Raw genomic sequence first — 26,534 nt, forward strand, 5'->3', positions numbered from 1 at the left:
GCTAAGTTACGTTAGTTAGGGCAGGAGGATTGATACCATTGAATGGCTGTAGTCCTTTAGTATCCACATTGTATTTCATTCACTAAGAAAGTACCTTATTCGCCTTTAGACATAGGATTGCTTTACCCTGTACGTTCAACACTTCTCACAGATTACATCGGCGTTCATTTCTTGAGGAGCCTTTAAGCAGGAAATCATCCAAGTATACAGCAAACCTGGGAAAGTCTTGCAGCAACCCCTCCATTGTTATCTGGAAGAGAACAGGTGCAGTTGAAACTCTAAAGGGTAATCAATCATATGCGAACAAGCCCTTGCGTGTGTGAGAGTCAAAAGTTTCTTAGACTGATCCTGTACTCTGTTGACATGCATGAGTCATATCCAATTTAGCGAACAGTTGGGCTTCAAACAAAAATGTAAATAAGTTTTCTATTCCTAGGAATGGGATACTATTTCCAAGATGAGAATCGATTCACAGTGAGCTTGTAGTCTTCACAAATCCTAATGGATCTATCATTCTTTAACACTGACACAATGTTGCCAGGGAGTACTTAACAGATTCAATTAGCTTCTTCTCAATTTCATAAGGCACAGACCTTGGCTTGAAGAACTGTGGTGGACCATCAGGATTTGGCTTGCGTGCCCTTCTATGTTCCCAGCTCACTTCGGGAAACCACTTCTGATCTTCCCTGTTTCTTCTGTAATGTTCTAACCTTACCCATCTTTACATGATGGATTTTCCTCCAATCCAGGGGAATTTATTTCAGTCAACTTCTTCCATCTGTTTGGTCAGGAGCCTGCAACACGTACCAGTGGTAAATTTTTAACCTGTCTGTGGTATTTCACTATCATGTTAGCAACACCAATTACTCTAATGCTGTCAGTGGAGCAAGACGAACCAGTAAGAAAATTTACTTTAGTGCATAAGTGAAGTTATGAGTGTAGAGGAAGTTAGGGATGATCCAAGAAATATTAATCCAACTATAGGGATGGCTATTTCGACAATTGTTACAATTGTGTTCCTTTAAGAGGTGTTACAAATGGTTCTTTAGATTTTAAGTCTTCAGTTGACTAAAAACAAACTTACATTTTTGGATAGTAAGTAACTTTGCACAGAAAAGAGTCAGGAAACCTCTTGCTTGCTGAAATAGGGCAGCACATTGGTGTAGTGTGCTGCTGTCTCTCAGTTCCAGAGACTGAGTTCAATCCTGATATTGGATGCTATGTGTGTGGAGTTTACACGTTTTCCCTGTGATTGTGTTGGTTTTCACAGGGCAAACTTGTAAACTCCACACACGTAGCACCTGACGTCAGGTGCTCTGGTTTCCTCCAACATGCCAACCACATTCTGGTTGATAGCTTAATTGGCTATGTAAATTGCCCTGAGGGCCCTGCTATAAGTGGGTGGCAGGAAAGTTGGAATTGGGGGGAGTTGATGGGGATGCAAGAGAAAAAATGGGATTAGCATGAATGTTTTTGTGCTGAATTACTCCATGACAACTCCTCTTAAAACACAAGGATGCAATCTGACACATTTACACATGCTCATCCTGTTTAGTATTAGAATAATTAAATAATAATGTTTAATCAGAAAATATGTTGTGCATTTCCATGCTTCAGTTTCAACATTGCTATTTTAATTGGATTCAGATCTATAAACAGATCTGTTTAAAATATAAATTTAATTAACCAACAGTTCTCAACAAGTGGTAATGTTCTGGTTAAATAGTATTAGCAAAAAACATTTATTTTCTTCTCTTTTAAAATCTGCAAATGGATAATGTTGAAAACTTAAAATTTATATATGTAGTATCATGAATCGGAAAGAGGAAATCAGAGGCTTTCTATTTTCTTATTTGATTGAAATTGTGCATTTTTCTGACAAACTGAATATGGGAAAATTAATCATCAAGAAACAAATGTTTATGTGATTAATAAATAATCTTCAGTAAAATATACATAGTCCCTGTTCATATCAGACGTTGCAAAAAGCTTCCAATTCAAACACAGAAAGGATCCCATTAGCACAGTTCTATGTTGGATAAACAGCAGGACATCACAAATGACATCAGTACAACTGGATTTCAGAAAGGGAAGATTAGTCAATGTTCTTGCATCTGATCATAATCTGGTGACCCCTGGTGAAAACTATGTGCTTTTGCGTGTTATTTCATGAATGACGGGATTAGACTCTTCAGCTTGATGGACTAATGACAGTTTTATTCATTTGTGAGATGAGAGCTGGCATTTATTGCCATTCCCTAACTTCCTTTGAGAAGATGGTGGCAAGCTGTTTTCTTGAACTATGTTTGGTTGAATACATGGCAGCACTGCCTTTGGCACTCACGTGTTAGATTCCACAATCAATGAAGATGGAGATGTTCTTCCTCCTCTTAGCTGTTTAATTATTCAACACCATTCACGGGACCATGTACACAGGATGTAGCAGGGCCACCATTTCCATTATGTGAGATTACTTGGGTCCTTACTTTGCTATTTACACATGTAATTCTGTGTTATGGCTTTTCCTTGACACATCTTTTTTAGGTATAGTTGGTGCTGCTCCCAGAATGCCTTTCAACTCTCTTCATTAGCTAGGTTGGTGACCCTGGCTTTTACTAAAATTAAATCCTCCAGCAGTCAGGGTGAGAATTGAATTCAAGTCTCAGCATCTTTAATGCAGACTTCTTGAAGGTCTATCATATTGATTTGAGCATATCCCACCTGATAGAACAAGACCGAAGGAAATTAAACCAGGGTCCAGGGCCTATCCACATCCCTTTTACACTAAAATAAAAAGAAGAAATTTCTGGAATTGCTCAGCAGGTCAGGCTGCATCTGTGGGAACAGAAACAGAGTTAACGTTTCAGGTCGAAGTCCCTTCCATACTACTCTTGAAGGACTGCTGTAGGAAAGTTAGCAGCAACCGCAAACGCCAATGTGATAATGATCAGATAGTCTGTATTGTGCTGTTGACTGAAGCATATATGTGGGTCAGGACAAATCTTCTGTTCCCTTCCCCTCCGTTCATCAAAACAGTCCCACGGCATCTTTTGCAAACCCTCACAAACCTCGCTTTAAAGTTGTATCTATAAATCAGCACTTTCCACAGTGTAATACCCCTTAAGTATTTGCACAGGAGAGTCAGCCTATATTTTTATGCTCAAGTCCCTGGAACAGGAGATTTAAGCATAACCTTCTGATTCAGGGGTAAGAAAAAGCACCTAAAAATTATAAATCACTTTCTTGGGAAGCAACACAGGAGGAGAATGTACTTTTCTGCCAGAGAGTTACAGATAATTGCAGCTCTGTAACAACTTTTGCTGTATTCTATGCAGGTGGAAGGAAAGGGAAGGAGGGAGGGTTCATATATTGCTGTTAGTGCTCAAAATTATTTGCCAAGGTTTAAAGTTAGGATTAACTTCCCTCCATCAAATCTTTCAATGTGCGATGATGTTGATGTCTGGTAAGGCAAGGTGAATGGAAGAGGTGCATGTGTATGGAAGAGTGTGGGAGGTGTGTCGTTGCGACCATATGCTGAATAGTATGGTACGGAAGAAGTGCTAGATGGGAGTAGGTGAGTGAAGTGCTACTGAGAAAATTGAAGACCTGTCCTCACATTTGCTGTTCTTGCGAGGCCAATAAGCCACTTGGTACATTGAACGCAAGCCCTGGGACAGATGCTGCCTCCACTGAATGATGAAAGTCATCTCTGTCCCAACCTAACTGACAGTGGCCTTCGGAGATACTCTGGCAGGTTCTGGAGAATTATACCTCCTTCTTAGTTGTTTTTGCATCCATTGGGACCTGCAGGGAAACTTTGGGAAAAAAAAGAGTGGAAGCAAACCTGTGGCTCCTCATTGCTGCTAATTTTCACGGTAGTTGGGTATCATGAAATGTGCTATAAATTGTACATTGCTCTCAATTGGAGTGCAACCCATTCTTCAAAGCAATAAGGCTTAGTTCTCATGCAGATATCATCATAGTGGCTTTCACTGTTAAAAGTGGGACTTAAGGCACTACTTTAAAATTCTTGTATTCTGAGATGGATAAGTAGGATTTGCCTCTATGATTTGGATATAAGTTCATTCTTAACTGTAAAAGAAGGGAATAGACCAACAATTATACCTAAGTAATAATGTATATAAAGTTACACCATGTAAGATATTACTTTCTATACAAGTGAAACCATCAGAAAAACTAGGCCTACTTGACACAACATTAATGTGCTTCGGTGTCCTGCTTAATGAATTTATTTTAATTTTTGAACTATATTTTAAACAGTTGTTGTTGAAAACTTATCAGAGTACTTCGTCTTCAGCCTTGCACGGTATATTATTTCAGCTGTCTTACAGATGAAGGCTCCAGTAATCTTCCAAGTGAATGCATTATTGATATTATTGGCACTTATTCTTTAATAAAGCAACTAAAATGGAGAAAGAAAGAATGGAATGTTTGTGCTGCAAACAGCAAATAGGAATCAGCCGGTAAACAATTTATTCGCTCACATTGAAAACTTTTCTCAGCTCCCTTTTTGACTCTATAACAGGTTTGACATCTTTCTCCAGATCCATAGACACCAATTCCCTCCACTATTTGGCCCAAATGGCTACCGTCCATATGTGATTCTCAGCAATAAGTATCAGTTCACCACTCAAGCTGCAGGGGATCTCAAATCTGAATCTGTTCTTATCCTGTCCAATATCGAACCAGATGCATTTCATCAGAAAACTCTGGATAATGACCAACAATCAGAACATGGGCGACTCCATCTTCCCATACCCAAGGGGCACAAGGCTATTATAATGCCCTGGTAGGAATCAGCTAAGTAAATATAACCACTGATAAAATTTGGAAGCTTCTTGGTCAAGCTTCTCATGCCTTTGCCAGCTGGACCACTGGGGAAATAAGTTATGTTCTCTTTGGAAAATTATACATAGTTCTTTTTTTAAATTGAAAGAAGTATTTTCCTCAAAACATTGTTTCAGGAAGCAATTCTTTATTGCATTAAACGTGGTTATTCTAACTTAGCATAATGTATAAGATTATAAACTACGAAGTGATGATGGCTGCTTTGATGGCATTTTGTTTCAATGCCACTTGATGAGCACAGTAGTAGTAACACTTTTCAGAAAGAGTGGCAAACTGTGCTTGTGGTTCAGGGGCTGGGCAACTGTATGGTAAAGGCCATTTGGAGCCCCAAAGCCAAAACTATGTGTACCAGCTTCTCAGAGAGAACCGAAATCCTGTGAAAGATCCTTTGTCTTCCCTTATTCCTGTGGCTCCCTTCCACCACCTTGATGACCTGCCCATCTCCTCCCCTCCCCTCTCCTCCCCTCCTCCATCCTTTATTCCATGGTCCACTGCCATCTCCTACTTCCTTCTTCTTCAGCCCTTTGCCTCTTTTACTTATCACCTCTCAGCTTATTATACCTTCTCCCCCTCCCTCACCCACCTACCTTCCCCCCTCACCTGGACTCGCCTATCACCCGAACTCACCTATTCCCTGCCTGTGTGTGCTCCTCCCCTTCCCCCCACCTTCTTATTCTAGCTTCTGCCCTCTTCCTTTCCGGTCCTGATGAAGGGTCTCGGCCTGAAACGTCGACTGTTTATTTCCCCCAATAGATGCTGCCTGACTTGTTGAGTTCCTCCAGCAATTTTTTTGTGTATTGCTCCAGATTCTAGCACCTGCAGAAATTTTTGTCTCTCTTGTGAATCTGAAAAGGTGTGCGGGGGGGGGGCGGGGGGGGGGCGAGAGAGAGAGAGAGAGAGAGAGAGAGGTCTGTTTAAGACCACCTTTTTCTTATCTCTCTTTCCCAGGTTTGATAAAAGGTCTCTGACTCTATTTCAATTATAAACAATAACTCTGTTTCTCTTTCTAGAGACACTGCCTGACTTGCTGGCTGCTTCCGGCATTTTCTGCTTTTATTGCCACACCTCAGAAATGCCTTGAACTAAATAATGTTCAGTGAAGTCCTTTTATTTCACTAGAGAGAATAGTCTAGGGCTACCATTTTCCCATCAGTTCTATCACTGATATGTCAGTCCTCGGCCTCCTCCACTGCCAGGAGAATTCCAAGTGCAAACTGGAGGAACAGCACCTCATTTTCCGTCTTGGAAGCTTGCAGCCTAATGGTTAGGTAATCCCCACCCCCCTTCCCCACAACACCCCCTCCCCCCACCATGCTTCTTCTCTTCTTCCTTTTCCTAGCCATTTTTTTCCCTCTCTCTTCTTACCTTTTACCCATCCCCCGGTGTACCTGCTCCCCTCCCCCGCACCTGCCTATCACTATCTCTTACCTGCATCTACCTATCACCTCCCTGTGCCCACCCCAGCTCCTCTCTTTTGTCCACCTATCACTGCTCCTATATATTAGGCTTCCCCTTTTCCTATCTTCAGTCCTGAAGAAGAGTCCTGACCTGAAACGTTGACCGCCTGCTTTTCTCCACGGATGCTGCCTGGCCTGCTGAGTTCCTCCAGCATCATTGTGTTTTTCATCTGGATTCTGACATCTGCAGTCCTTTGTTTCTCTTCCCATCAATTCTGTTGGCTTGGTATTGGTATTGGTTTCCTATAGTCACTTGTGAAAAACTTGTCTTGCATACCGTATGAACAGATCAATTCATTACACAGTGCATTGAGGTAGTACAGGGTAAAAACAATAACAGAATACAGAGTAAAGTGTCACAGCTACAGGGAAGTGCGTTGCAGGTAGGTGTTTTGATATTGGACCATACCTGCAAAGAATGGACAAGCAAATGCTGAAACAAGGATGTTCATGGTTGCTTCTGCTCAATACTTCCAGCATTATCCGTTTTGACTGCAGATTTCCAACATCTGCAGTATTTTTGATTTATGACTTACTGAGATGTGACAGGTTTGAGGTTGGCAATATGAGCAAGAGCACCATGGTCAAAAACAACACATGTCACAGAAATTATGATTACAGTCCAGAAAATCACTGATAAAGGCAAACTATTGGAAGAAGATTAGAATGAAGGCTATTGATTAGACAACGGTTGAACATTTTGAAGAGGTAACTTGCATAGTAGATTAAGGAGTGCCAAAAGATAATCATAAGGACAATCATAATTATGTGGACATTGAGAAGCAATTTAGCAAGGTTCCAGGTGAGAGAGTGCTTACAAAGATAAAGAGCAGATGTATTTGGAGACCAACTAGTAACAAGGCTAGGGAATTTATTAGGAGATAAGAGACAGAGTAGGGGTTAAATATATGTCCAATTGGTTGGATCTGACACAATTGTAATAGTGATAATCGGGTTACTTCACTTCAACAGGATTGTAAGTGGGAAGATAATTTCAATGGAATGATAAATTCACAATGGAATTGCATGTTAGGTGAGAAATATGAAAATTTAAAAATTGTCCCTTCTCATGTTTCTCTATTCAAAATAAGCTAACTACCTTTGGATGCAATTTGTTTTATTTCAGAAATATAATTTATTGATAAAACTGTACATGCATCATGACTAGAACTACAGCAGGTTACACTCCTGCAAAAACAGTGCATCAGCTTTGACCTTGGTGAGGTATCCAAAGGAGACAACACATCACTTTTCACACAACACACTTGATTGATGTGATTTTCACACCTGTAATGTGTAGGTTTAACATTGCCACAGTCAATTGTTCTGAGCTTGCACGCTCTTGTCTTGTGTGAACTGTTGCATTCTTTTCAGGCTGAAATACTGGCACTGATTTCCACCTCCCACCACCTCCTGCGCGCCCCCCCCCCCCCCCCCCCACTCCCTCAAGAAGAAGTTCCCCTGTGGAGAAGCTGGCTGTGTTGCTGAGGGGAGATCAGCCTGGTTCTCCATTATTATTGCTGTCATCAGCTGCTTCTGGACTGTGTTGGTATTCTCAATCTTCCTGTGCTGGGGAATAGGTTGGGGGCTGGCAGCTGGGACTTGGCAGATGAAGTGGTTGCACTTACCTCCCGTTGCCTGGGCTCATTCTCAGCTGGAATCTTAGCAGGGGGAAGAACAAGGGGAATATCTCTGATAGGGTGACAACCTTTATTCTGCACATCCATCCTGTACCTCTGCTACTGAAAACTAACTTGTTTTTCTCTCTTTCCCAGTTCCGATGAAGACTCCTGGACCTGAATCTCTTGCCACAGACACTGCCTGACCTGCTGAATGTTTCCAGAATTTTCTGTTTTTATGTCAGATTTCCAGCATCTGTAGTTTTTTGATTTTTTGTTCACTGAGATTGGCTCTGTTGTAGGCCGAGAGAAATAGATCACAAATGACAAGTAGGGCTTAAACCAATGGTTTTCTGCCTAGCTACATTGTTGGAACATTTCACACAAAAATAGATATGGTTCAGAAATTATACTAATAATCCAAGCTGTATTTGCTGAATTTGAGAAGTTTCTGCATTAGTGTAATGCTAAGAGGGACCTGAAACAATTGCTGTTAATACATTTGTATTTTCCAGCATAGATTTATTGTTGAAAATACCAACTGATCAAATTATTTGGGAACTTCTCGGATCTCCAATAGTTCCAACCCCTTATGCCACTGAAGCTTTAACTCATGCTTGAAGTATACTTTGTTACTGCCAATACATTGGTTGATTAAGATAACGGAAAGAAATCATTGCATATAATGAGTAAAGAAAGTGTGCCAATGCAATACTATATAAAGGAAAAGAATTTGAATGACTTTTCAGCTAATTTCTGAGGCCTTGAAATATACTTTTCATTTGCAACGTGGATCCCCAAAATGTACCTCCAGTTTTCCAAGTGGCAAAATCAAATCTATCTGCAGGTTTAAGGAAAATATAGCCGTAAGCAAAATAACTTGATCTTTCAGGAAGTTTTTGAAAAAGTCCATATTTTTTGAACTTGTGGCCCTTTAATTACTAAATGCCTTGACTTTCAACAATGAATCTTTTTAAGTGTAGGGTCCATCGAGGGCCTCCATTAGTGAAGTTTATCATCTCCTGCTTACAGCACATCCAACCTGACGGCATGAACATTGATTTCTCTAACTTCCGGTAACCACTCCCCTCTGTTCACCCACCCCCCTCCCAAACACTTTTTACTTCCTTATCCCACTGGCCCCTTCACTGGCTTCCCTTCCCCCACTGGCTTCCCTTCCCCTGCCCTCTTGATCTGCCCATCACCCACACATTCCTCCCTCCGGTTCCCTTCCTCACCTCCTTCCCTTTGTTCCATGGCCACTTTCCACAGGCATTTTTGTACCAGGCATTAGACAAAATTCTTCGGCATTTGACAAAGACATCTTTATTGACATTGCAATAAATACGACCAAATGTGAGATTCTGTATTTAATAACTTTGAGTGAATTTGCTCATTGCTTAAACCACAAACAAACCTGTCATGCAAACTGCAGCCTGAAACATATTGTGCCAAAACAGTTTCTTCACCTAATAAAGATACCGTCTTGCCTGACCTTCTGATTACTAGTTACAAATGTGTCGTTCTGCACAATTTCCAATGGTTTAGGATTGAAATGACCCTGTAACATTTGTACTATTTCAGTAAGCAGTTTTGTTTTCAGTGGCGTCAAAGGATTGCCAACGTTTAGAACCCATTTCAGTCAGAAGGGTGCCTTTTTTTTGCTCCTGTTTGGCATTGGTTATGCAGGTGCATTCTCAGCATCAACATCAATATCTACAATATTATTTACTGTAAAAAAACATTTCCGTGTATTATATATACCAGCTAAAAGGCTTATGTTCTCAATTATGTAACCAGCCTAAGTCTGAGCACCTATTGTGTCCTGTTCCTGCTCTTATAATGGTGCAGTTTTGAACAGAAGTGTTAACTCTATTTTTCTTTACACAATTGCTGCCTGGCCTACTGAGTGTTTCCAGCATGTTCTCTTTCTATTATTAATGTAAACATTAAACTGGAATTTGTTAGTGCATCTACAGAAAAACCTAGCTATTGGAATGGAATAGTAAGAACAGATACAAGATTTTTTTACAGTAGAAAAATGCAGTCAGCAGCTGCTTTATATGTGCCATACCGAGGCGTACCAGCTTTCCTGTAGAAATAAGGCCTTACCATATTTGTTACTGTTTGTGAATATGTTGCACAATGCCGTCAATTTGTCCTGTCGGCAACCACCCACAATTGACATCCTCTGACCACCTTGCCATGGATATCAACAAGCTACTTAAAAGTTAGGCACAGAACATCTTATTTAGACCATTGCTTCAGAGAAAATTAATCCCTGGAATGACTCAGTTAATAAATCTTGGTGAAACTGAGACAGGATCACAAGTTTATTGCCCATGCATGCTAAATTAAAATGATCTTTGCTGGATGGATGTAATGTGGCTATAATTAATTCCCACGCCACCTGGATAAAAGAGAGGAACAAAATCCAGTCTAATTCCATTCCTGATCCCAATCCATTGATTTCTACCATTGAATGCAGGTGTGTGGATACCAGCTAGTGTGGGATCAATTTCAAACAGTGATATTAGATAACTAGCTGAAACTTGGACCCTGATACAAACCACAAGATGTGTTGGAAGCAGTGATTAGGTGGGGTGTTTGCACTAACATTCCTCTCAGCAACAAGTATACCCCTTTGGATACTGCTGAAGGGGATGACCTATCTGGGCAAGGCAGCAACCGCCAGGCCAGTAGAACTGTGGTCGGCTCTGAGGCTCAGAAGGGAAGGGTAAGGTCAGGCAGAGCGATAGTCATAGGGGACTTGATAGTTAGGGGGACAGACAGGAGACTTTGCAACCGTAAAAGAGACGCCAGGATGGTGTATTGCCTCCCGGGTGCTAGGGTCCTGGATGTCTCGGAGCGGTTGCACAATATTCTTAAGGGGGAGGGTGAGCAGCCAGAGGTCATGGTGCATATTTGTACCAATGACATAGGCAGGAGAGGGGTAGAGGTCCTGCGCAATGAGTATAGGGAGTTAGGAAGGAGGCTGAAGAGCAGGACCTCCAAGGTAGTGATCTCCAGATTACTCCCAGTGCCACGAGCGAGTGAAGGAAAGAACAGGATGATAGCACAGACAAATGGGTGGCTGGGGAGATGGTGCAGGGTTTCAAGTTCTTGGATCATTGGAACCTTTTCTGGGGAAGGAGTGACCTGTACAAGGGGGATGGGTTGCACCTGAACTGGAGGGGAACCAATATCCTGGCACGGAGGTTTGCTAATGCTACTGGGGAACGTTTGAACTAGCTTCGCAGGGGGATGGGAACCGGAACAACAGGTCAGTAGGTGAGGGAACGGGCAGGAGGGCTGATGTCAGGGAATGCAGTATTAGGCAGATTCCTGATAACAGATGTGATGGGACGAATGGTTTGAAGTGTTTCTACTTTAATGCTGGGAGTATTATGGGCAAGAGTGATGAACTTAGAGCATGGATCAGTACATGGAACTATGATGTTGCGTCCACTACAGAGGCTTGGTTGAGGGAGGGACAGGAATGGGTGATCGATGTATCGTACCAGGGTTTTGAAGTTTTAGGAAGAATAGAGAGGGGGTTAAAAGAGGGGGAGGAGTTGCAATACTAATTAGAGATAATATATCAGGTGCACTCTGGGGAGACATAATGGAGGGCTCGGACACAGAGTCTATAAGGGTAGAACTCAGGAATAGGAAGGATGCAATCACTATCTTGGGGGTGTACTATAGACCTCCCAATAGCCACCGGGACATTGAGAAACAGATATGCAAACAGATTAGGGAAATCTGTAAAAATTACAGGGCTGTGGTCATGGGAGACTTCAACTTCCCGAATATAAATTGGGACCTTTTTAGTGCAAGGGGGTTAGATGGGGCAGAATTTGTTAGGTGTTACAGAAGGGGTACTTAAATTAATATGTTGACAGTCCAACAAGGGGAGAGGCTATTCTGGAACTGGTATTGGGTAATGAGCCTGGCCAGGTGACTCACCTGTCAGTGGGTGAGCAATTGGGGAACAGTGACCACCGCTCATTAACTTTCAGGATAGCTATAGATAAGGATAGGTTTGGGGCAGGAGGGTTTTACATTGGAGCAGGGCTAATTATTACGGCAGGAACTAGATAGAGTAAACTGGGAACACCTTTTTGCTGGTAGGTCCATGTCGAACATGTGGAAACTGTTTAAGGATCAAATACATAAGGTACAGGATAGATATGTCCCAATTAGAAGGAAGGACATGAATGGCAAAATAAGGGAACCTTGGATGTCCAGAGAACAACCTTTCCCTCAATGTCAACAAAACAAAAGAGCTGGTCATTGACTTCAGGAAAGAGGGTGGTGTACATGCACCTGTCTACATCAATGGTGCTGAGGTCGAGAGGGTTGAGAGTTTCAAGTTCCTGGGAGTGAACATCACCAACAGCCTGTCCTGGTCAAATCACGTAGATGCCACGGCCAAGAAAGCTCACCAGTGCCTCTACTTCCTCAGGAGGCTAAAGAAGTTTGGTTTGCCCCCTTTGACTCTCACCGACTTTTACCGATGCACCATAGAAAACATCCTATCTGGATGTATCTCGGCTTGGTACAGTAACTGCTCTGCCCAGGACCGCAAGAAGCTGCAGAGAGTTGTGGACACAGTCCAGCGCATCACAGACACCAGCCTCCCCTCCTTGGACTCTGTCTTTACCTCTCATTGTCTTGGTGTAGCAGCCAGCATAATCAAAGACCCCACCCACCCGGGACATTCTCCCTTCTCTCCTCTTCCATCGGGTAGAAGATACAGGAGCCTGAGGGCACGTACCACCAGACTTAAGGACAGCTTCTACCTCACTGTGATAAGACTATTAAACGGTTCCCTTGTACACTGAGATGGACTATGACCTCACGATCTACCTTGTTGTGACCTTGCACCTTATTGCACTGCACTTTCTCTGTAGCTGTGACACTTTACCCTGTACTGTTACTGTTTTTACCTGTACTACATCAATGCACTTTGTACTAACTCAATGTAACAGCACTGTGTAATGAATTGACCTGTACGATCGGTTTGTAAGACAAGCTTTTCACTGTACCTCGGTACAAGTGACAATAATAAACCAATACCAATAAACCAATACCAATTACAGAAGTATGGTTGAAGGATGGGCAAGACTAGTAGCTCATTGTTTTGATAAAGAAATGGAGGGCTATGTGGGAGGGAAGGGTTAGATAGATATTAGAGCAGGATAAAATGTTAGCACAACATTGTGGGCCGAAGGGCCTGTACTGCGCTGTAATGTTCTAAGTGATGAACTTAGTCAAGAAGAAAAAGGACAAGTATGTAGAGTTTTGGAAGCTGGGATCAGATATCGCACGTGAGGACTATAAAAAAGCTAGAAATGAACTCAAGAAAGGAATTAGGAAAGCCAGGAGGGGCAATGAAAAGTTCTTAGAAAGTAGGATTAAAGAGAATCCAAAGGCATTCTAAACCTACATAAGGAATAAGAGGATAATGAGGGAAAGGGTAGGGCCACTTAAGGATAAAGAAGGGAATCTATGTTTGGATGCAGAGGATGTGGGTGAGGTTCTGAGTGAGTATTTCTCTTCAGTATTTACCCAGGAAAGGGATATGCAGGACACTGAAATTGGAACTGAGAGCATAAACATGTTAGGGCATTTAAGGGTCAAGGAGGATGTAGTGTTAGGTCTCCTAAACAGTATTAAGGTGGATAAGTCCCCGGGGCCCGATGGGATATACCCCAGGTTACTGAGGGAGGCGAGAGAGGAAATTGCTGGGGCCTTGACCAGTATCTTTGTGTCCTCTTTGACCATGGGTGAGGTCCTGGAGGACTGGCGAGTGGCTAATGTTGTTCCTCTATTTAAGAAAGGAACAAGGGAAAATCCGGGGAACTATAGACTGGTGAATCTCATGTCAGTTGTAGGGAAATTGCTGGAGAAAATTCTTCAAGATAGGATAAACGAGCATCTGGAATCCAATGGCTTGATTAGGGGAAACCAGCATGACTTTGTGCAGGGCAAGTCATGTCTCACTAACCTGGTTGAGTTTTTTGACAAAGTGACGAGAGAGATTGATGAAGGTAGAGCTGTGGATGTCATCTACATGGACTTCAGTCAGGCATTTGACAAAGTCCCACATAATAGGTTAATCAAGAAAGTTTGGATGCATGGGGTCAGTGGAGAATTGGCTGTGTGGATCCAGAACTGGTTTGCCCATAGAAGACAGAGGGTGGTGGTTGAAGGGACTTATTCGGGTTGGAGGCCTGTGAGTAGCAGTGTTCTGCAAGGATCTGTACTGGGACCTCTGCTGTTTGTGATGTACATAAATGACCTGGATGAGTATGTTGATGGAAGGGTTAGTAAGTTTGCAGACGATACCAAGATTGGTGGAGGTGTGAATAGTGTAGAAGACTGGCGACGAATACAGCGTGATATAGATCAGTTGCAGATGTGGGCAGAGAAATGGCAGATGGAGTTTAACCCGGATAACTGTGAAGTGTTGCACCTTGGTAGGACTAATGTCAAGAGGCAGTACACTCTTAAGGGCAAGACCTTTAACAGTGTTGAAGAACAGAGAGAACTTTGGGTGCAAGTCCATGGCTCATTGAAAGTGGCTACACAGGTAGGCAGGGTGGTTAAGAAGGTTTATGGAATGCTTGCTTTCATTAATCAAGGTATTGAGTATAGGAGTCCAGAAGTTGTGATGCATCTGTATAGAACTCTGGTTAGGCCGCATTTAGAGTATTGTGTGCAGTTCTGGTCACTTCACTATATGAAGCACGTCAAGGCTTTAGAGAGGGTGCAGAGGAGGTTTACTAGTATGCTGCCTGGATTAGAGGGCATGTGCTATCAGGAGAGGCAAGACAAACTTGGGCTGTTTTCTCTGGAGTGGCGAAGGCTGAGGGGTGATTTGTTGGAAGTGTCCTGAGGCGTAAGTTTTTTACTTAGAGACTGGTGGATGCATGAAATGCATTGCCTGATAGGGTGGTGGAGGCAAATTCATTGGGGGCTTTTAAGAGGGGCTTGGATGGGCACATGAATGAGAGGAAAATGGAGGGATATGGGCATTCTGTAGGTGGGAGGGATTAGCTATGTTGGCACAACATTGTGGGCCAAAGGGCCTGTTCTGTGCTATACTGTTTTATGTTCTATTTAACATGTGGGAAACAGTAGATTTTCCTGTAAATTCTTTTAAGGCAGCTAATTTGTTTACATTGTAATTCTGGGTTTTGTGTTGTGTTACAACAGATAACATAAAGATGAATCTGATGTTATCTCAACCAAATAATTTATCCAAACTTGGAATTAGCTTGAGGTTGAAGCAAGAAAGGAAGTACTCTCACAATAAATATGTACAATTAAAGGATGATTCTTATTTTAAAGATCTTTTTCTTGTTATGCTACTTTGGGAAAAAGAGGGTGTTAGTGATAAGGAGAGAGAAATTTGCTGTTGACAGAAGGAAGGTCTTGGCTAAAGATGACCCAGTGACTCATTAAAATTCAAACAAACTGCAAATGCAAAAAATTGGAAATAAAAACTGAAAATACTGGAAATGCTCAGCAGGTCAGGCAGCATCTGTGGAAGAAGGAACAGAGTTTACATTCAGATCGAAAGCCCTTCATCCTCATTTTGCCCACTCTCACATAATTAACATCAAACCAATCCTGAGAGGGACAGTTCCAAACTCTCCTACATCTGGTTGAAGCATCATCCCCACTGTCGATCTTGTCATTCTCCATCTCAGAGGCAAACAACTTGACAGCTCATCCAATCATTCCCTTTTTATGTGTTTTCTCACAATATCAATTATTCACTTGCAATTTGAGACCCATGATGTTGTGCTAATCTTGATGTCTATTTATACTAAATGTCCTCCTCCTGTGTATCATCGATATCCCTCCATTCCCTTCATATTCATCTGTCTACCTAAAAGCCTCTTAAACTCTCCCAATCTGCCTGCTTCATTACTACCCCGGTAACCTATTCCAGGCACCTACCAGTCTCTGCATAAAAAAACTTGCCCCTCATGTTGCCTTTAAACTTTTCCCCCTCTAACCTTAAAAGCATGTCCTCTGATGTTTGACATTTCTACCTTGGGGAAAAGATTCTGACTGTCTACCCTATCTATGCCTTTCATAATTAAGAAAAACTCTATCGGGTCTCCCCTCAGCCTCTGATGCTCTAGGGAGAACAACCCAAGTTTGTTCAACAATTCCTTATAGCTCATACCCTCTAATCCAGGCAGCATCCTGGTGAAACCTCTCCACAGTCTCCACATCCATCCTATAATGTGGCGACCAGAACTGCATGCAATATTCCAAGTGCAGACTTTTATATAGCTCAACACCCCTACCGATGAAGACAAGCATGCCATATGCCTTCTTTACCACCTTATCCACTTGTGTAGCCACTTCCAGTGAAATATGGACCTGGACCCCAGAAGTCACCCAAGGGTCTTTTCTGTCCTGTCTTGCAAAAGAGGAGAGACTGGGACGGAGAGTATCGGATATCCATTTCCCTCCACAGATGCTGCCTGACCCGCTGAGTTCCTCCAACAGTTTGGTTTTTGCTCCAGATTCCAGCAACTGCAGTCTCTTGTGTCTCCTACCTAGTTTTGACTGAAGTGCAGGTACATGAGCTGGTGCAGAGTCAGCACAAGTCCTGTGACAGGGCAAACAGAAAAGTTCATCTTCTTGAGGAATCTTACCTACAATATCCACCAACTGTGTGATACCTTGAAAAAAGTGGAAGAGGCGTGAAGTGCCAGATGATCTTACTCCTTCTTCTGTTATGAATGCCCTTACATATATGAGAGACATAAATGAGTAACCGGCAGTGGAAAAATATTGCAACTTGCCTCAGGAAGACAATTATATTTCACCTCTATTGATATCTGATCAAGACAACTACATGCTTCTGAACACGAGGATGCCTGATACTATTGTCTCCGTTTCCTCATCTGTTATGGCCAGTCATGCCAAAATGCTACTGATCTCCTGTGCAGTCTCCCTCACTACTGAGTTCTGTGAGCTGGAGGGGGGTGCATCTCTTAGAGTCATGGAACTGTACAGCACCAAAATGGATCCTTTGTTCCATCTCGTCCACATCAACCTTTTTGCCCATCTACTCTAATCCCATTTGCCCGTATTGGGTCCGTATTCTTCCATGCCTTACCTATCTAAGTGCTTGTATAAATATTTATTAAATGTAGTGATTGTATCTGATTCCCCCGCCTTCTCTGAAAGCAGGTTCCAGATATCAACCACCCTCTGTGTAAAAATAACCTTCCTCTCAAATCCCCTTTAAAACTCTTTCCTCTCACCTTAAACTTAAACCCTCTTTTTTTTTGTTAAGTCTACCATGGGAGAAAGATTCTGACTACCTACTCTATGTCTCTTATAACTTTACATACCTCTGTCAGGTCACCCTTCACTCTCCTTCACTCCAGGGAAAACAAACCCAGTGTATTCAATCACTCCTCATAACTAAAGTCTTCCAATCCAGGCAATATCCTGATGGATCTCCTCTGCACACAAAAATCTGGGTGTAGTCTAACCAGTGTTTTATAAGGTTGCAACATAACATCCCAGCTTTTATTTTCAATGCCCTGACCTGTGAAGGCAAGCATGCCATATGCCTTCTTCACCACCCTGTCTGCCTGTGTTGCCAACTTCAGGAATTATGAACTTGAAACCCAAGGTCTCTCTGTTCATCACCATTGCTTAAAGCCCTACCATTTACCGCATGCATCCTACCCCTATCTGGGTTCCTAGAGTGCATCATCTTACATTTGTTAGGTCTAAATTCCATCTGCCAACACTCCGCCTAATCTTGCATTTGATCTATATCCTGCTGTAACCTTAGATAACCTTCTTCACTATCCACAACACCACCAATTTTCATGTCAGATGCAAAAGCATCCTTACACCATCACCCCCTGCCTCACATCACCAAGCCAATTTTGAATCCAATTAGCCAGCTTGCCAGGGACCAGCCTACCATGCAGGACCTTGTCAAATGCCTTTACTAAAGTCCCCATAGACAGTGTTTACTGCCCAGTCTTCATCAGTCTTCTTAGTTACCTCCCTAAAATGCTCAACGAATTTAGTGAGACAGGGTATCCCCCTCACAAAGCCATGCTGACTTTCCCTGACCATCCCCTGTCTTCCCAAATGTACATAAATCCTAATCCGTAGAATCTTCCCTACCACTGACGTAAGGTTCACCGCCCTATGGTTACCTGGTTCCCTTCTTAAATAAAGGAACAACATTAGCTATCCTCCAGTCTTCTGGTACCTCACTTGGAGCTAACGAAGATGCGAAAAACTCTGTCAGGAATCCAGCTATCTCCTCCCTTGTTTCCCATGGCATCCTGGGATAGATTTCATCCAACCCTGGGGAATTATCAAGTTTTATGCATTTGATGACGCCTAACTCCTCCCTCTTTTTAATACTGGTATGCTCTCAATTATCAACATACCCCTCCCTGAATTCATTACCTTCCTTGTCACTCTCCTTGGTGAATACACTTGAGAAATATTCATTTAGGACCTCACTCACATCCCCTGGCTCTACACATAGATTACTCCTTTGGTCCCCAAGGGGACTTGCTCTTTTTCTGGTTATCTTTTGCTCCTGATATACTTACAGAATGTCTTGGGTTTCTCTTTCATTATACTTGCCAAGGACATTTCATAGCCCCTTGTTGCCTTCCTAATTTCTTTTGTAAGTTCTCTCCTACACCTTCTATATTCCTCAAGAGACTCACTCGATTTTAGTTGCCTATACCCATCATATGCTTCCATTTTCCTGATCAAGTCTTCAATATCTTTTGTTATCCAAGGCTCCCTAATCTTGCCATCTTTGCCTTTAAACCCGTACTGGAACAGCTGACCTTGAACCTTTATTAATTCTCTTTTAAAAGATTCCCACTTGTTAGATATTTTCCCCACAAGCATCTGCTCCCAGTCTACTTTAGACAGATCCTCTCTTATGCTGTTGAAATCAACCTTCCCCAAATTTTGGACCTTAATTTGAGGATCAACCTTATCCCACTGTATAACTACCTTGAAACGTACAGAATTATGGTCATTGTTCCCAAAGTATTCCCCCACCGACAGTTTCACCACTTGCCCAGTTTCATCTCCTAAGATAAGCTTGAGTACCGTCTTGTCTCTAGCAGGACTATCTACATATCATCTCAGAAAAACTCTCTTGGATGCATTTAATGCATTTTGCTTCAACTAAGCCCCTTACACTAAGGCAATCCCAGTCAACATTTGGAAAGTTAAAATCCCTCACTAATATAACGTAATTGCTCTTACACCTTTCTGCAATTTGCTTAAATATCTGTTTCTCTAATTCCATGCTGACTACTGGGAGACCTATAATGTAACTCTAGCAAAGTGTTCACTCCTCTCTTATTCCTAAATTCTACCCCAATGGCCTCATTTGGCCTCATTCCAGGATATCCTCTCTAAATACTATTGTGGTCTTCTCCCTAATCAGTAATGCAACTCCCGCTCATCTTCTGCGTCCTCCTCTATCACATCTGAAACTCCTATATCCTGGAACATATCCCTGCTAATCCTGCCTTTCCCTGAACCGTATTTCTGTGATTGCAATAATATCCTAATTCTAAGTAGTGATCCATGCTCTAAGCTCACCTGACTTACCTATGAGACTCCTTGCATTAAAGTAAATGCAGTGGAGCCTGCCAGCCCTCCCATGCTCTGCACTGCCTACTGGGATTGTTTCATTTATCCTTTACATTTGAGTCTGTCTCTGTAGTATGAAAGGCCAGGGGTCAGATGACAGTGACAACACTACTGACCCCCATGGTCAGATGATAGCATTGCCTATCAGGTCGGAAGCTATACCACTGTCAGTCAGGGGTCTGGCTCTGCGCCATTAGGTAAACACCTTTGTCTTGCTGGACCACTCGGATTGGTCTGTGTGAGCACCTTTGTTCCTGGGCACATCTACTATTGGCCCGTTTAAAACACCTTTGTCCTTGCTGGACTACCCAGCCCCCCAGCAGCATAAAAGTGCTGCATGTTTGGTTTTTCTTTCTCTTTCTGTCTCCAAGGATGTTGAGGTAAGCTGTGCACTACTTCAGGGCAGTTAGTTAAGGACTCCCGAGACCAAAGAGCCAATATTTGTCCAGAATCAGGGTGTCCAAACATTGTACTGTATATTCCTTGATCGTTTGTACCCAGTTATTGTGTGTGTGTGTGTGTGTGTGTGTGTGTGTGTGTGTGCGCACCTCACCCTCTGTAGCGATTTTCCTCCACATTCGTGATCTCCTGCTTGAGAGTGTGTGAGTGTGCATCTGTTCCCATTCATTCTGTCCCCGCGTTTGTCTTTGTTAATAAGCCATTTTTAAATTACAAAGGCTGTGTGTCCAGACCTTTATCTTTAAGATACCAAAAGAACATTTCTCACAACAGTCTCCCCACCTGCCGCACTGCTACTATGCTTCCCATCGCCCTGCCACACCCTCCTGAGTACCATGAGCAAATGTCCCTGCAAGGATATCAGTCCTTTTCCAGGATAGGTGCAACTCATCCTTCTTGTACAGAGCCCATCTACCCCAGTAATGATCTCAGCGAACCAAGTACCCAAAGCTTTCCCTCCTGCACCAGCTCTTTAATCACGTGTTCATCTGTCTTATTGTCCTATTTCTTCTCTCAGTAGCACATGGCATGGGGTAATCCTGAGATTGCAACACTGGAGTTCCTTCTTTTTAACCTTCTGCCTAACTCCCTAAACTCACTTTGCAGGACTTCATCCCTCTTTCTGTCCACATCATTGGTATCAACATGTACTATGACCTCATTGTTCTCCTTCTCTTCAGAAAATTTTGTACCTGATCCGAGACATCCCTGATCCTGGCACTATAGAACATAGAACATTGAACACTACAGCACAGTACAGGCCCTTCAGCTCACAATGTTGTGCTGACATCTTATCTTGCTCTAAGATCTATCTAACCCTTCCCTCCCACGTAGCCCCCTATTTTTCTATCATTCATGTGTCTATCTAAGAGTCTCTTAAATGTCTCCCACAACCTCTGCTGGCAGTGCATTCCACGAACCCACCAATTTCTGTGTAAAAGACTTACCCCTGACATCCCCTTTATACCTTCCTCCAATCACCTTAAAATTATATCCCCCCATGTTAGCCATTGTCACCCTGTGAAAAAGTCTCTGACTGTCCACTCGATCTATGCCTCTTATCATCTTGTACACCTCTATCAAGTCACCTTTCATCGTCCTTCTCTCCAAAGAGAAAAGCCCTAGCTCACTCAACCTATCCTCATAAGACATGCTCTCCAATCCAGGCAACATCCTGGTAAATCTCCTCTGCATCACTAGGGAGGCAACAAAGTATCCTGCAGTCCTGTTGTCAGCCACAGAAGCACCTGTCTGTTCCCCTCACTAACGAATCCCCAACACTGCAGATGACCTAGACTTTTCCTTCCCCTGGTGTGCATCAGAGTCAACTGTGGTGCCACAAACTTGGCTGCTGCTGCCACTTTCTTCTAAGAGGCCATTTCCCCACAAAAGTATCCAAAATAGCATACCTGTTTGAGAGAGGAATGACCACAGGGGACTCCTGCACTACTTGCCTACGCTTACTGCCCTTCCTGGTAGTAACCCATCTCCTTTCTTTCTGTCATTGAGTAGCAACATTCTTTAGGCGATGGACTTAACAAGCCTTCCAAACAAACTGACCACATTGCGAGCATTGATGTCACGATTCCATGCACATACATGCCAGTTCTGTGTAACTTCAAATGCAGTAAGCACAAGCTCACATGGATTTTGAGTACAGCTGTGTTTAGTCTGGATGGCATCATGCCTGCGGCGTTAAATAAAATGATAGATACCTTGGCCTGATAATGCTGCGGATCTGAACCAAATGCCTTCCAGGAGAGTGATAATGAATCGCAATGCTGAGAGGGATAATGGCAAAGGCAACATGGAAGTGGAAACTATAGGCAAAGTGGTTCTACCTCTCACCCAGTGGCCCCCTCAGTTAGTACCCTACATGCTGCCTTGTGTTTGAATGGGCAAGAGGTATGAAATTTGGGGTGGCCAACCTTTGCATCAGTTTTAACATTAAAGGAGAAAGATAGTATGCAAGGCACTGCAAGGAAACTAAAACTGGATTAGAGATGGGTGCTCAACAAAATTAACAGAGGAAAAATAATAATACTGCAGGAAATTAGGGACTAAAGAGTTTTTTGAGGAGGTGACAAAGGTGATTGATGAGGGTAGGGCAGTGGATGTTGTCTACATGGACTTCAGTAAGACACTTGACAAGGTCCCTCATGGTATGCAGATCCAAATGATTAAGATGCATGGGATCCACAGTGACTTGGTAGTTTGGATTCAGAATTGGCTTGCCCATAGAAGACAGAGGGTAGTGGTGGAAGGGTGTTATTCTGGCTGGAGGTCTGTGACCAGTGGTGTTCTGCAAGGATCAGTGCTGGGACCTCTGTTGTTTGTAATATATATAAAAGTGACTTGAACAAAAATGTGGATGAGTTGGTTAGTAAGTTTGCAGACAACACAAATATTGGTAGATATGCGGACAATGAAGAAGGTTGTCAAATAATACAGCCATTACAGATATGGGCAGAGAAATGGCAAATAGAGTTTAATCTGATCAAGTGTGGGGTGTTGCAATTTGGGAGGTCAAATGCAAGTTGAAAGTTTATGGTTAAAGGTAGGACTCTTAACAGCATTGATGTACAGAGGGATCTTGGGAGTCCAAGTCCATAGCTCCCTGAAAGTGGCAACACAAGTGGATAGAGTGGTAAAGATGGTGTATGGCAGGCTTGCCTTCATCAGTTGGGGAATTGAGTACAAGAGTCAGGAAGTCATGTTGCAGCTATATAAAACTTTGTTTAGGCTGCATTTGGAGTATAGTGTGCAGTTCTGGTCACCCCATTACAAACAACAGAGGTCCTACTAAAGGACGGATGTGGCAGCTTTGGAGAGGGTGCAGAAGAGGTAAACTAGGATGCTGCCTAGATTACTAGGTATTAGCCATGAGGTAAGGGTGGATAAACTTGGATTGTTTTCTTTGGAATGTCAGGGGCTGAGGGGAGACCTGATAGAAGTTTATAATATTATGAGAGTCATAGATATGGTAGACAGTCAGAATTAGACAGTCAGAATCTTTTTTTTCTCAGGGTAGAAATGTCAAATACTAAAGAACATAGCTTTAAGGTGAGAGGGGAGAGCTCAAAGGGGATGTGTGGGGTAAGTTTTTTACACAGTGAGTGGTAGGTGCCTGGAACCTATTGCCAGGGGTGGTGATGGAAGCAGATATGATAGAAGCATTTAAGAAGCTTTCAGATAGACACATGAATATGTAGGGAAGAGAGGGATATGGATCATCTGAAGGCAGAAAGGATTGGTTTAATTTGGTATCATGTTCAGCACAGAAGGACCTGTTCCAGCACTGTACCGTTCTATCTTCTGTTTTAAATGGTTGTTGTCCCAGGAAACAGGCAAGTATATTGCAGATGTTCTCAGGGAGTGGCATAAAAGCAGCCCAACACACTTTGCTTAAACGCAGAGGTTATTGAGTCCTGATGCTAGCATCTTTTCCAATTTTCACCCTCTTTGTACCCAAACCCACACACTGCAAAACATTAAATTTGTCCCACCCCAATCCTCCACTGACTCAGCTCACAATCATTATTTGGCTGGGAATAACAAAGTATAGCTAAGCCTGTGGAACGTTGCCCAAGAAGAACCAATGGCTTCAATAGAGAAGGAGTTGGGGTGGGAAAAAGGAGAAAATCAGAATAACAGCAAAATTACAATGATTCAATAGCAAACAAAATAACGGAGCAAATTTGTACCTTTAGTCTCCCAGTGCAGAACGTAGGAATTCCGCATAGGGAAGATTGTACTTCCTTTATGTAGTCCATGTTGTTTATAATGCGCTTAACATATAGAAATATGGGTAAGCTCAACATGCTTACATTTCATTTATGTTCATGTATTATTTTGCCATATTTGTGTATAAAATTCAGCCTGTTTACATGTGGTGGATTAAAACATGGTATTTCTGAATTATCTACATTTTTCTTAGCTTTGCTGTTTCCTGCCATTTCACAAATTCTTTAGATGTGGAGTAGAAATTGACACCTACAGAGCTTGTTTCATGGTCTAACATGCAACTGACAATGCCCAATTCCATGGTCCAATGTCCAATATCTAAATTGCACTTGAAAAACCATCCACCCTGAGAATGAAGCACCTCTTACTCTGCCTGGGCAGTCTTCAACCTGGGAACATGAACACTGAATCCTCAAACTGCCAGTAACCCCTCCCCCTCTGTCCCTTCTCCCTTTTTTTTCTCTCTCCTCCTGATCCACCTGGCCCCCATCACCCTTTCTCTTTCCCCTTCCCCACACTCCCCATCTACCCATCACCCACACACTCCACTCACTGGTTCCCCTCCCCACCTCCTTCCCTTTATTCCATGCTCCACCTTTGCTATCAGATTCCATCATCTTCGGCCCTTTTTCATTTCCACCTATTGCTTCCCACCCACCCCCCCCCCCCATCTGCCTTCCACCCCCTCACCCGGATCCACCCTATTACCTGCCAACTTTTGTTAGACCCCTTCCCTTCACCTCTTTATGCTGGCTATCTCCCCTCTTTCTTTCAGTCCAAATGAAGGGTCTCGACCAGAAACATCAACTGTGCATTTCTCTCCATAGATGCTGCCTGACCCACTGAGTCCCTCCAGCACTTTGTGTGTTGCTCCAGATTCCAGCATCTGCAGTCTCTTGTGTCTCCACCCCAAGGATGAGTCAGATATTTTCCATATGTTAGGAGTGGCTGCCTAGAAACAATCTCAATGAAGGTTCCACTGGCATATTGAAGAAGCCACACAGACAACAGCTGCTCATTAGGTTTGGATCTTGTCATGGATTATCAAATGGACAGCAGTGGGATGCAAGTATAATTTATGATATTGATGTAGAGGCAGAAGCCCAAGGGTGTCCTACTTGTCTCCACGTATTACTGATTGACCACTACCAATTGTTACTCGTCTATTTCTTTTACTTCTCTCCAACTTACATGTGGACCAAAGTCAGAAAGACATTCATCGAACCCAGATTCTTCACTTGGCTGCAAGTTGCAGTCCTTGTGTCTCTGTCTTAAGGCTCCAGGATTATTCCAGGATCTTTGTGCACAAACAGCTCTTCAAAAATTAATTTTCATCTTGGAATTTACATGAGAGTTAGCAATATATGTAAATGTTTGTGTGGCCACGATAATCTATAGTCAGAAAAGTTTGCTGAAGGATTGACTGGTTTTTAGCAGTGCAGGTTATATTGTTGCATTTCAGATCTGTCATCGCACATTAACATCAGATAATTCCATATGTTTCTTTTACTGAATGGAACATGCTGAAAGATTGATGAAGTATCTGAACATTTTCATGAATAACCCACCCAATGTCCTGGGATATTTATAATCCAATGATCCTGTGGCAGATTTATGAATACAAAGCTTTACTGTGAATAGGTCTGAATAGAGCTGAAAAAACAAAGCTGTTCAAGGAAAGACAATTAAATCACAATGCATGTTAAGCTCCTGAGCATTCAGTTTGATGTTAAAGTCTTGACATGGTGTCTGGATTCCTCAGTACAAATATATTGCCCAGGTGTACCACTGATGGGGCTGACTGAAAATGGTGATGATTTTAATAACAGTTAATAATTCCTGCGGTTTTGCCCCATCAACTGTGAGGCTATTAGGTGCTCGGTTGCCTCTGTGACAGCGTTAGCTGTAAATTCTCCCTTTTTAGATTTCCACATGGTAGGGTGGGCCCCTGAACCGTTGGACAGTTTCCTCACTGAGGAATTTAAGGTTGGCCTGATTGCAGCAAAAAGAGGAAAGCCTGCTGGGAAAGATGGAATCCCTCCAGACTTCCCCCATCATCAGGGAACAATGGATTAAGAGTGGCTTCTTCACAAATATTCAAATGTGATGGAGTACGGCCAAATTCTTTGAGTCCGACATTAAGCAATGGCTATTTCTCTGCTGAAACTGGAGAAACCAGCCAATGATTCCTGGAGCTACACAACGAGATCATTTTATGATTTACAACTACTGGAGCTGCTTATCCTCCAAAGGATTAGTCTGATTACCAAGGCATCCGACCCTTGAGAACAACTGGCTTTACAGCACATTGAAACTGCTATGATCAAGTGCTTGCCCTCACCACATACACTAAGTCTGGCTTCCAGTGAGACCGGTATTGCATCTACTGACCTTTCCACAGCAGGCAATACCATATGGTAACATGGCATGTTGTTAAAACTGTCCCACCTTCTCCAATGCATCTGATCGTTCTAACCTTTGCAAACAGTTCAGGACAATAGACAGATGCCTGTCCATCTCTGAGACAAAGAACCTGAAGTAAAAACAGGGAAGTGTTCTTGTCCGACTCTTCAGCATTTAAAAATGTGACATGCAACTTCTTTGAGGAAATTTGTACTTGTACCTGGCAATAACTGCACAGGCTGAGAATGGAGATAAAGAAAATGAAGACATGCTGACACCAGACGGTCCA

General features: G+C 42.7%; 1 long non-coding RNA gene across 1 annotated transcript in view; it reads right to left on the reverse strand.

The window, feature by feature from the left end:
- Positions 1 to 599: 599 nt before the first annotated feature.
- The window catches only part of LOC127572772 (uncharacterized), a 61,340-nt gene continuing 35,405 nt past the window's right edge, over positions 600 to 26,534 (reverse strand). Inside the window, exon 3 of the long non-coding RNA XR_007956685.1 lies at positions 600 to 794. This is a non-coding gene — a long non-coding RNA (uncharacterized LOC127572772). The remainder of the gene's footprint in view (positions 795 to 26,534) is intronic.

This window comes from Pristis pectinata, chromosome 7, assembly GCF_009764475.1.
Source record: "Pristis pectinata isolate sPriPec2 chromosome 7, sPriPec2.1.pri, whole genome shotgun sequence".
Lineage (NCBI taxonomy): Eukaryota > Metazoa > Chordata > Chondrichthyes > Rhinopristiformes > Pristidae > Pristis > Pristis pectinata.